The following is a 12198-nucleotide window of genomic DNA, read 5'->3' as shown; positions in this document are numbered from 1 at the left end:
AACCGGACAGTACCTTCCCTGACGCAGCGCTGCCAGTACGTCTCTGTCCTGACGTCAGCGCGCTGTCCCATACCGTCTCCTCCGACGTCAGCGCGCTGTCCAGTACCGTCTCCTCCTGACGTCAGCGCGCTGTCCAGTACCGTCTCCGACGTCACGGGTCAGTACCCGCGTTCCCAGTCCGTCTGCTCCTGACGTCAACGCGCACTGTCCCAGTACCGTCTTCTCCTGACGTCAGCACGCTGTCCCAGTACCGTCTCCTCCTGTCGTCAGCACGCTCCCCCAGTACCGTCTCCTCCTGACGTCAGTGCACTGTCCCAGTACCGTCTCCTCCTGACGTCAGCACCCTGTCCCAGTACCATCTCCTCCTGATGTCAGCGCACTGTCCCAGTACCGTCTCCTCCCGACGTCAGCGTGCTGTCCCAGTACCGTCTCCTCCTGATGTCAGCGCCCTGTCCCAGTACCGTCTCCTCCAGACGCAGCGCGCTGTCCCAGGACCGTCTCCTCCTGACGTCAGCACCCTGTCCCAGTACCGTCTCCTCCTGACGTCAGCGCGCTGTCCCAGTACCGTCTCCTCCTGACGTCAGCGCGCTGTCCCAGTACCGTCTCCTCCTGACGTCAGCGCGCTGTCCCAGTACCGTCTCCTCCTGACGTCAGTGCACTGTCCCAGTACCGTCTTCTCCTGACGTCAGCGCGCTGTCCCAGTACCGTCTCCTCCTGTCGTCAGCACGCTCCCCCAGTACCGTCTCCTCCTGACGTCAGTGCACTGTCCCAGTACCATCTCCTCCTGACGTCAGCACCCTGTCCCAGTACCATCTCCTCCTGATGTCAGCGCACTGTCCCAGTACCGTCTCCTCCCGACGTCAGCGTGCTGTCCCACTACCGTCTCCTCCTGATGTCAGCGCCCTGTCCCAGTACCGTCTCCTCCTGACATCAGCGCGCTGTCCCAGTACCGTCTCCTCCTGACGTCAGCGCGCTGTCCCAGTACCGTCTCCTCCTGACATCAGCGCGCTGTCCCAGTACCATCTCCTCCTGACGTCAGCACGCTGTCCCAGTACCGTCTCCTCCTGACGTCAGCGCACTGTCCCAGTACCGTCTCCTCCTGACGTCAGTGCGCTGTCCCAGTACCGTCTCCTCCTGACATCAGCACCCAGTCCCAGAACCGTCTCCTCCTGACGTCAGCGCACTGTCCCAGTACCGTCTCCTCCTGACGTCAGCGCGCTGTCCCAGTACCGTCTCCTCCAGACGTCAGCGCACTGTCCCAGTACCGTCTCCTCCTGACGACAGCGCACTGTCCCAGTACCGTCTCCTCCTGACGTCAGCGTGCTGTCCCAGTACCGTCTCCTCCCGACGTCAGTGCACTGTCCCAGTACCGTCTCCTCCTGACGTCAGCACCCTGTCCCAGTACCATCTCCTCCTGATGTCAGCGCACTGTCCCAGTACCGTCTCCTCCCGACGTCAGCGTGCTGTCCCACTACCGTCTCCTCCTGATGTCAGCGCCCTGTCCCAGTACCGTCTCCTCCTGACATCAGCGCGCTGTCCCAGTACCGTCTCCTCCTGACGTCAGCGCGCTGTCCCAGTACCGTCTCCTCCTGACATCAGCGCGCTGTCCCAGTACCATCTCCTCCTGACGTCAGCACGCTGTCCCAGTACCGTCTCCTCCTGACGTCAGCACCCTGTCCCAGTACCGTCTCCTCCTGACGTCAGCGCACTGTCCCAGTACCGTCTCCTCCTGACGTCAGTGCGCTGTCCCAGTACCGTCTCCTCCTGATGTCAGCGCACTGTCCCAGTACCGTCTCCTCCTGACGTCAGCACGCTGTCCAGTACCATCTCCTCCTGACGTCAGCGCGCTGTCCCAGTACCGTCTCCTCCTGACATCAGCACCCAGTCCCAGACCCGTCTCCTCCTGACGTCAGCGCACTGTCCCAGTACCGTCTCCTCCTGACGTCAGCGCGCTGTCCCAGTACCGTCTCCTCCAGACGTCAGCGCACTGTCCCAGTACCGTCTCCTCCTGACGACAGCGCACTGTCCCAGTACCGTCTCCTCCTGACGACAGCGCACTGTCCCAGTACCGTCTCCTCCTGACGACAGCGCACTGTCCCAGTACCGTCTCCTCCTGACGTCAGCGTGCTGTCCCAGTACCGTCTCCTCCCGACGTCAGCGCACTGTCCCAGTACCGTCTCCTCCAGACGTCAGCGCGCTGTCCCAGTACCGTCTCCTCCTGACGACAGCGCACTGTCCCAGTACCGTCTCCTCCTGACGACAGCGCACTGTCCCAGTACCGTCTCCGCCCGACGTCAGCGCACTGTCCCAGTACCGTCTCCTCCAGACGCAGCGCGCTGTCCCAGTACCGTCTCCTCCTGACGTCAGCACGCTGTCCCAGTACCGTCTCCTCCTGACGTCAGCACGCTGTCCCAGTACCGTCTCCTCCTGTCGTCAGCGCGCTGTGCCAGTACCGTCCCCTCCCAACGTCAGCACCATGTCCCAGTACCATCTCCTCCTGACGTCAGCGCGCTGTCCCAGTACCGTCTCCTCCTGACGTCAGCACGCTGTCCCAGTACCGTCTCCTCCTGACATCAGCGCGCTGTCCCAGTACCGTCACCTCCTGACGTCAGCGCGCCGTCCCAGTACCGTCTCCTCCTGACATCAGCACCCAGTCTCAGTACCGTCTCCTCCTGACGTCAGCGCGCTGTCCCAGTACCTACTTCTGACGTCGGCGCGCAGTCCCAGAACCGTCTCCTCCTGACGTCAGCGCGCTGTCCCAGTACCGTCTCCTCCTGACGTCAGCACGCTGTCCCAGTACCGTCTCCTCCTGACGTCAGCGCGCTGTCCCAGTACCGTCTCCTCCTGACGTCAGCACGCTGTCCCAGTACCGTCTCCTCCTGACGTCAGCGCGCTGTCCCAGTACCATCTCCTCCTGACGTCAGCGCGCTGTCCCAGTACCGTCTCCTCCTGACGTCAGCGCGCTGTCCCAGTACCGTCTCCTCCTGACATCAGCACCCAGTCCCAGAACCGTCTCCTCCTGACGTCAGTGCACTGTCCCAGTACCGTCTCCTCCTGACGTCAGCGCGCTGTCCCAGTACCGTCTCCTCCTGACGTCAGCGCCCTGTCCCAGTACCGTCTCCTCCTGACGTCAGCGCCCTGTCCCAGTACCGTCTCCTCCTGATGTTAGCGCCCTGTCCCAGTACCGTCTCCTCCCGACGTCAGCGCGCTGTCCCAGTACCGTCTCCTCCTGACGTCAGCGCACTGTCCCAGACCCGCCTCCTCCTGACGTCAGCACGCTGTCCCAGTACCTACTCCTCCTGACGTCAGCGCACTGTCCCAGACCCGCCTCCTCCTGACGTCAGCACGCTGTCCCAGTACCTACTCCTCCTGACGTCAGTGCGCTGTCCCAGTACCATCTCCTCCTGACGTCAGCACGCTGTCCCAGTACCGTCTCCTCCTGACATCAACGCGCAGTCCCAATACCGTCTCCTCCTGATGTTAGCGCGCTGTCCCAGTACCGTCTCCTCCTGACGTCAGCACGCTGTCCCAGTACCATCGCCTCCTGACGTCAGTGTGCTGTCCCAGTACCGTCCCCTCCCAACGTCAGCGTGCTGTCCCAGTACCATCTCCTCCTGACGTCAGCGCGCTCCCCCGGAACCGTCCACTCCTGACGTCAGCGCGCTCCCCCGGAACCGTCCACTCCTGACGTCAGCGCGCTGTCCCAGTACCGTCCCCTCCCAACGTCAGCGCGCTGTCCCAGTACCGTCCCCTCCCAACGTCAGCACCCTGTCCCAGTACCATCTCCTCCTGACGTCAGCACCCTGTCCCAGTACCGTCTCCTCCTGACGTCAGCGCACTGTCCCAGTACCGTCTCCTCCTGATGTCAGCGCCCTGTCCCAGTACCGTCTCCTCCTGATGTCAGCGCCCTGTCCCAGTACCGTCTCCTCCTGACGTCAGCGCACTGTCCCAGTACCGTCTCCTCCTGACGTCAGCGCGCTGTCCCAGTACCGTCTCCTCCTGACGTCAGCGCACTGTCCCAGTACCGTCTCCTCCTGACGTCAGCGCGCTGTCCCAGTACCGTCTCCTCCTGACGTCAGCACGCTGTCCTAGTACCGTCTCTTAGAACTTAGAACTTAGAACTTAGAACAGTACAGCACAGAACAGGCCCTTCGGCCCTCGATGTTGTGCCGAGCCATGATCACCCTACTCAAAGCCACGTATCCACCCTATACAGCCGCTCCCATACCTTCTCCTGGCAGTCGCTGTCCCAGTACGCTCCTCCTGACGTCGCGCAGTCCCAGTACCGTCTCTCTGACGTCAAGCGCGCAGCTCCCAGTACCGTCTCCTCCGACGTCAGCGCGCATCCCAGCACCGTCCTCCTGACGTCAGCGCGCAGTCCCAGTACGTCTCCTCCTGACGTCAGCGCCTGTCCCAGTACCGTCTCCTCCTGACTCAGCGCGCTGTCCCAGTACCGTCTCCTCCTGATCAGCGCGCTGTCCCAGTACCGTCTCTCCTGACGTCAGCGCCGCTTCCCAGTACCGTCTCCTCCTGATGTCAGTGCGCTGTCCCAGTACCGTCTCCTCCTGACAACAGCGCGCTGTCCAGTACCGTCCCCTCCCAACGTCAGCGCCCTGCCCCAGTACCGTCCCCTCCCAACGTCAGCACCCAGTCCAAGTACCATCTCCTCCTGACGTCAGCGCCCTGTCCCAGTACCGTTTCCTCCTGACGTCAGCGTGCTGTCCCAATACCATCTCCTCCTGACGTCAGCACGCTGTCCCAGTACCGTCTCCTCCTGACGTCAGCGCGCAGTCCCAATACCGTCTCCTCCTGATGTTAGCGCGCTGTCCCAGTACCGTCTCCTCCTGACGTCAGCACGCTGTCCCAGTACCATCGCCTCCTGACGTCAGTGTGCTGTCCCAGTACCGTCCCCTCCCAACGTCAGCGTGCTGTCCCAGTACCGTCTCCTTCTGACGTCAGCGCCCTGTGCCAGTACCGTCCCCTCCCAACGTCAGCACCCAGTCCCAGTACCATCTCCTTCTGACGTCAGCGTGCAGTCCCAGTACCGTCTCCTCCTGACGTCAGCACGCTGTCCCAGTACCATCTCCTTCTGACGTCAGCGTGCAGTCCCAGTACCGTCACCTCCTGACATCAGTGCGCTGTCCCAGTACCGTCTCCTCCTGACATCAGTGCGCTGTCCCAGTACCATCTCCTCCTGACGTCAGTGCACTGTCCCAGTACCGTCTCCTCCTGACGTCAGCACGCTCCCCCAGTACCGTCCCCACCTGTAGTCAGCGCGCTGTCCCAGTACCTTCTCCTGATGTCAGTGTGGTCTCCCAGTACCGTCTCCTCCTGACATCAGTGCGCTCTCCCAGTACCATCTCCTCCTGACATCAGCACGCTACCCATTACCATCTCCTCCTGACGTCAGCGCGCAGTCCCAGTACCGTCTCCTCCCAACGTCAGCGCGCAGTCCCAGTACCGTCCCCACCTGTAGTCAGCGCGCTCCCCCAGTAACGTCCCCTCCTGTAGTCAGCGCGCTGTCCCAGTACCGTCTCCTCCTGACGTCAGCGCGCTGTCCCAGTACCGTCTCCTCCTGACGTCAGCGCGCTGTCCCAGTACCGTCTCCTCCCGACGTCAGCGCACTGTCCCAGTACCGTCTCCTCCTGACGTCAGCGCGCTGTCCCAGTACCGTCTCCTCCTGACGTCAGCGCGCTGTCCCAGTACCTACTCCTGACGTCGGCGCGCAGTCCCAGTACCGTCTCCGCCTGACGTCAGCGCGCTGACCCAGTACCGTCCCCTCCCAACGTCAGCACCCTGTCCCAGTACCATTTCCTGCTGGCGTCTGCGCACATTCCCAGTACCGTCTCTTCTTGACATCAGTGCGCTCTCCCAGTACCGTCTCCTCCTGACATCAGTGCGCTCTCCCAGTACCGTCTCCTCCTGACATCAGTGCGCTCTCCCAGTACCGTCTCCTCCTGACATCAGTGCGCTCTCCCAGTACCGTCTCCTCCTGACGTCAGCGCGCTGTCCCCGTACCTACTCCTCACGTCGGCGCGCAGGCCCAGTACCGTCTCCTCCTGACGTCAGCGCGCTGTCCCAGTACCGTCCCCTCCCAACGTCAGCACCCTGTCCCAGTACCATTTCCTGCTGGCGTCTGCGCACATTCCCAGTACCGTCTCTTCTTGACGTCATTACGCTGTCCCAGTACCGTCTCCTCCCGACGACAGCGCACTGTCCCAGTACTGTCTGCTCCTGACGTCAACGCGCTGTCCCAGTACCGTCTCCTCCTGACGTCAGCGCGCTGTCCCAGTACCGTCTCCTCCTGACGTCAGCGCACTGTCCCAGTACCGTCTCCTCCTGACGTCAGCGCACTGTCCCAGTACCGTCTCCTCCTGACGTCAGCGCACTGTCCCAGTACCGTCTCCTCCTGACGTCAGCGCGCTGTCCCAGTACCATCTCCTCCTGACGTCAGCGCGCTGTCCCAGTACCGTCTCCTCCTGACATCAGCACCCAGTCCCAGTACCGTCTCCTCCTGACATCAGCACCCAGTCCCAGTACCGTCTCCTCCTGACGTCAGCGCGCTGTCCCAGTACCGTCTCCTCCTGACGTCAGCGCCCTGTCCCAGTACCGTCTCCTCCTGACGTCAGCGCCCTGTCCCAGTACCGTCTCCTCCTGATGTTAGCGCCCTGTCCCAGTACCGTCTCCTCCCGACGTCAGCGCGCTGTCCCAGTACCGTCTCCTCCTGACGTCAGCGCACTGTCCCAGACCCGCCTCCTCCTGACGTCAGCACGCTGTCCCAGTACCTACTCCTCCTGACGTCAGTGCGCTGTCCCAGTACCATCTCCTCCTGACGTCAGCACGCTGTCCCAGTACCGTCTCCTCCTGACATCAACGCGCAGTCCCAATACCGTCTCCTCCTGATGTTAGCGCGCTGTCCCAGTACCGTCTCCTCCTGACGTCAGCACGCTGTCCCAGTACCATCGCCTCCTGACGTCAGTGTGCTGTCCCAGTACCGTCCCCTCCCAACGTCAGCGTGCTGTCCCAGTACCATCTCCTCCTGACGTCAGCGCGCTCCCCCGGAACCGTCCACTCCTGACGTCAGCGCGCTCCCCCGGAACCGTCTCCTCCTGACGTCAGCGCGCTGTCCCAGTACCGTCCCCTCCCAACGTCAGCGCCCTGCCCCAGTACCGTCCCCTCCCAACGTCAGCACCCTGTCCCAGTACCATCTCCTCCTGACGTCAGCGCCCTGTCCCAGTACCGTCTCCTCCTGACGTCAGCACGCTGTCCCAGTACCGTCTCCTCCTGACGTCAGCGCGCTGTCCCAGTACCGTCTCCTCCTGACGTCAGCGCACTGTCCCAGTACCGTCTCCTCCTGACGTCAGCGCGCTGTCCCAGTACCGTCTCCTCCTGACGTCAGCACGCTGTCCCAGTACCGTCTCTTAGAACTTAGAACTTAGAACAGTACAGCACAGAACAGGCCCTTCGGCCCTCGATGTTGTGCCGAGCCATGATCACCCTACTCAAAGCCACGTATCCACCCTATACCCGTAACCCAACAACCCCCCCCCTTAACCTTACTTTTTAGGACACTACGGGCAATTTAGCATGGCCAATCCACCTAACCCGCACATCTTTGGACTGTGGGACGAAACCGGAGCACCCGTAGGAAACCCACGCACACACGGGGAGGACGTGCAGACTCCACACAGACAGTGACCCAGCCAGGAATCGAAACTGGGACCCTGGAGCTGTGAAGCATTTATGCTAACTACTGTGCTGCGAGGGCAGCACGGTGGCCTAGTGGTTAGCACAACCGCCTCACGGCGCTGAGGTCCCAGGTTCGATCCCGGCTCTGGGTCACTGTCCGTGTGGAGTTTGCACATTCTCCCCGTGTCTGCGTGGGTTTCGCCCCCACAACCCAAAAAAATGTGGAGAGTAGGTGGATTAGCCACGCTAAATTGCCCCTTAATTGGAAAACATAATTGGGTAATCTAAATTTTAAAAAAAAAACTACTGTGCTGCCCTACCATGCTGTCTCCTCCTGATGTCAGTGCACTGTCCCAGTACCGTCCCCTCCCAACGTCAGCACCCAGTCCAAGTACCATCTCCTGCTGACGTCAGCGCCCTGTCCCAGTACCGTTTCCTCCTGACGTCAGCGTGCTGTCCCAATACCATCTCCTCCTGACGTCAGCACGCTGTCCCAGTACCGTCTCCTCCTGACGTCAGCGCGCAGTCCCAATACCGTCTCCTCCTGATGTTAGCGCGCTGTCCCAGTACCGTCTCCTCCTGACGTCAGCACGCTGTCCCAGTACCGTCCCCTCCCAACGTCAGCGTGCTGTCCCAGTACCGTCTCCTCCTGACGTCAGCACCCTGTGCCAGTACCGTCCCCTCCCAACGTCAGCACCCAGTCCCAGTACCATCTCCTCCTGACGTCAGCACGCTGTCCCAGTACCATCTCCTTCTGACGTCAGCGTGCAGTCCCAGTACCGTCACCTCCTGACATCAGTGCGCTGTCCCAGTACCGTCTCCTCCTGACATCAGTGCGCTGTCCCAGTACCATCTCCTCCTGACGTCAGTGCACTGTCCCAGTACCATCTCCTCCTGACGTCAGCACGCTCCCCCAGTACCGTCCCCACCTGTAGTCAGCGCGCTGTCCCAGTACCTTCTCCTGATGTCAGTGTGGTCTCCCAGTACCGTCTCCTCCTGACATCAGTGCGCTCTCCCAGTACCATCTCCTCCTGACATCAGCACGCTACCCATTACCATCTCCTCCTGACGTCAGCGCGCAGTCCCAGTACCGTCTCCTCCCAACGTCAGCGCGCAGTCCCAGTACCGTCCCCACCTGTAGTCAGCGCGCTCCCCCAGTAACGTCCCCTCCTGTAGTCAGCGCGCTGTCCCAGTACCTTCTCCTGATGTCAGTGTGGTCTCCCAGTACCGTCTCCTCCTGACATCAGTGCGCTCTCCCAGTACCATCTCCTCCTGACGTCAGCGCGCTGTCCCAGTACCGTCTCCTCCGGACGTCAGCGCACTGTCCCAGTACCGTCTCCTCCTGACGTCAGCGCGCTGTCCCAGTACCTACTCCTGACGTCGGCGCGCAGTCCCAGTACCGTCTCCTCCTGACGTCAGCGCGCTGTCCCAGTACCGTCCCCTCCCAACGTCAGCACCCTGTCCCAGTACCATTTCCTGCTGGCGTCTGCGCACATTCCCAGTACCGTCTCTTCTTGACGTCATTACGCTGTCCCAGTACCGTCTCCTCCCGACGACAGCGCACTGTCCCAGTACTGTCTGCTCCTGACGTCAACGCGCTGTCCCAGTACCGTCTCCTCCGGACATCAGTGCGCTGTCCCAGTACCGTCTCCTCCTGACATCAGTGCGCTGTCCCAGTACCATCTCATCCTGACGTCAGTGCACTGTCCCAGTATCGTCTCCTCCTGACGTCAGCACGCTCCCCCAGTACCGTCCCCACCTGTAGTCAGCGCCCTGTCCCAGTACCGTCTCCTCCTGATGTCAGCGCACTGTCCCAGTACCGTCTCCTCCTGACGTCAGCGCGCTGTCCCAGTACCGTCTCCTCCTGACGTCAGCGCGCTGTCCCAGTACCGTCTCCTCCTGACGTCAGCGCGCTGTCCCAGTACCGTCTCCTCCCGACGTCAGCGCCCTGTCCCAGTACCATCTCCTCCAGACGCAGCGCACTGTCCCAGTACCGTCTCCTCCAGACGCAGCGCGCTGTCCCAGTACCGTCTCCTCCTGACGTCAGCACGCTGTCCCAGTACCGTCTCCTCCAGACGCAGCGCGCTGTCCCAGTACCGTCTCCTCCTGACATCAGCACGCTGTCCCAGTACAATCTCCTCCTGATGTCAGCGCACCTTTCCCTGTAACGACCCCTCCTGTAGTCAGCGCGCCGTCCCAGTACCGTCTCCTACTGACTTCATACCGCAGTGAGAGTCAGTGTGTGTGGAACCCGTACCCAGTGAGAGTCAGTGTGTGTGGAACCCGTACCCCAGTGAGAGTCAGTGTGTGTGGAACCCGTACCCCAGTGAGAGTCAGTGTGTGTGGAACCTGTATCCCAGTGAGAGTCAGTGTGTGTGGAACCCGTACCCAGTGAGAGTCAGTGTGTGTGGATCCCGTACCCCAGTGAGAGTCAGTGTGTGTGGGACCCGTGCCCCAGTGAGAGTCAGTGTGTGTGAAACCCATACCCCAGTGAGAGTCAGTGTGTGTGGGACCCGTACCCTAGTGAGAGTCAGTGTGTGTGGAACCTTTACCCCAGTGAGAGTCAGTATGTGTGGAACCTTTACCCCAGTGAGAGTCAGTGTGTGTGGAATCCGTACCCCAGTTAGAGTCAGTGTGTGTGGAACCCGTACCCCAGTGAGAGTCAGTGTGTGTGGAACCCGTACCCCAGTGAGAGTCAGTGTGTGTGGAACCCGTACCCCAGTGAGAGTCAGTGTGTGTGGAACACGTACCCCAGTGAGAGTCAGTGTGTGTGGAGCCTGTATTCCAGAGGGGCTGTTTAGCACAGAGCTAAATCGCTGGCTTTGAAAGCAGGCCAGCAGCACGGTTCGATTCCCGTAACAGCCTCCCCAAACAGGCGCCGGAAGGTGGCGACTAGGGGCTTTTCACAGTAACTTAATTGAAGCCTACTCGTGACCATAAGCGATTTTCATTTCAGTGAGAGTCAGTGTGTGTGGAACACGTACCCCAGTGAGAGTCAGTGTGCGTGGAACACGTAACCCAGTGAGAGTCAATGTGCGTGGAACACATACCCCGGTGAGAGTCAGTGTGTGTGGAACCTGTACCCCAGTGAGAGTCAGTGTGTGTGGAACCTGTACCCCAGTGAGAGTCAATGTGTGTGGAACCCGTACCCCAGTGAGAGTCAGTGTGTGTGGAACACGTACCCCGGTGAGAGTCAGTGTGCACGGAACACGTACCCCGGTGAGAGTCAGTGTGTGTGGAACCTGTACCCCAGTGAGAGTCAGTGTGTGTGGAACCCGTACCCCAGTGAGAGTCAGTGTGTGTGGAACCCGTACCCCAGTGAGAGTCAGTGTGTGTGTAACCCGTACCCCAGTGAGAGTCAGTGTGTGTGGAACCCGTACCCCAGTGGGAGTAATTGGAATTATTATTTTGCTGGCATTTGTTTTGATGCTCTGCTGAAGTGTGTTTGAATCATCAATGGCCTTTTTATCTGCAATTCATGAATCATTAATGAGCTGCTGACTGGATCCTTGTCCTCTGGGAAAACTGCATCGCTGCTATGGACACGATGCGAATGATTGCCCGAGGGATAATGTGCTGGATAATCTGCATCGCCCATCACTGATCATCCTCTCCATTGATCATCACATCCCCCATAACCACTCCAACTGATCCAGGAGTGAACAAACTATCGCAAGTCCATTTTCAGAGTTTGATTGTCGCAAACTGGGTCCACCATTTACCGCCCATCCCTAATTGACCCCTTTGGAAGGTGGTGGTGAGCTGCCTCCTTGAATCCCTGCAGTCTGTGTGGTGTAGGTGCACCCACCGTGCTGTTAGGGAGGGAGTTCCAGGATTTGGCCCAGCGACAGTGAAGGAAGGGTCACTGTATTTCCAAGTCAGGATGGTAACTGGGAGGGGAACCTCCAGGTGGTAGTGTCCCCAGGTATCTGTTGCTCTGGGCCTCCTGATAGCTGTAATGTCATTATCATGACAGCCTGTTCGTGCACAGCAAGACCCCACTCGCATTAATGTGATCATGATCCAGATCATCTGTTATTTTAATGATGTTGGCTGAGGGATAAATATTGCTTCAGGATAATGGGGAGGACTTGCCCCACCCCCCCCCCCCCAAACCCACCCCCCTCCCACGCCCTTTTACCAAATACACCCACCTGAGAGGCCAGACAAGCGCCTCAGTTTAATGTCTCACTACGAAAGACAAAACCTCTGACACCGCTCACGCAGTACTGAGCGGCGATACTCAGCAATAATCTGCTCACGCACGCTTAGTTTGGGTTCCACCAGGTTCTCTTAGTTTATGACCCATTACAGCCTTGGTTCAAACTTGGACAGAAGAGCTGAACTCCAGAGGTGAGGTGAGACTGACTGCCCTTGACATCAAGGCAGCATTTGACCGAATACAGCATCAAGGAGCCCCAGAAAAACTGACGTCAATGGAAATCAGGGAGAAAGCTCTCCGCTGGTTGGAGTCATTCCTGGCACAAAGGAAAATGGTTGTGGTGGTTG

Source organism: Scyliorhinus canicula, chromosome 12 (genome assembly GCF_902713615.1).
Source record: "Scyliorhinus canicula chromosome 12, sScyCan1.1, whole genome shotgun sequence".
Taxonomy (NCBI): Eukaryota; Metazoa; Chordata; class Chondrichthyes; order Carcharhiniformes; family Scyliorhinidae; genus Scyliorhinus; species Scyliorhinus canicula.
The sequence above is the reverse complement of the archived record's forward strand: the minus strand, read 5'-3'. Positions refer to the sequence as shown.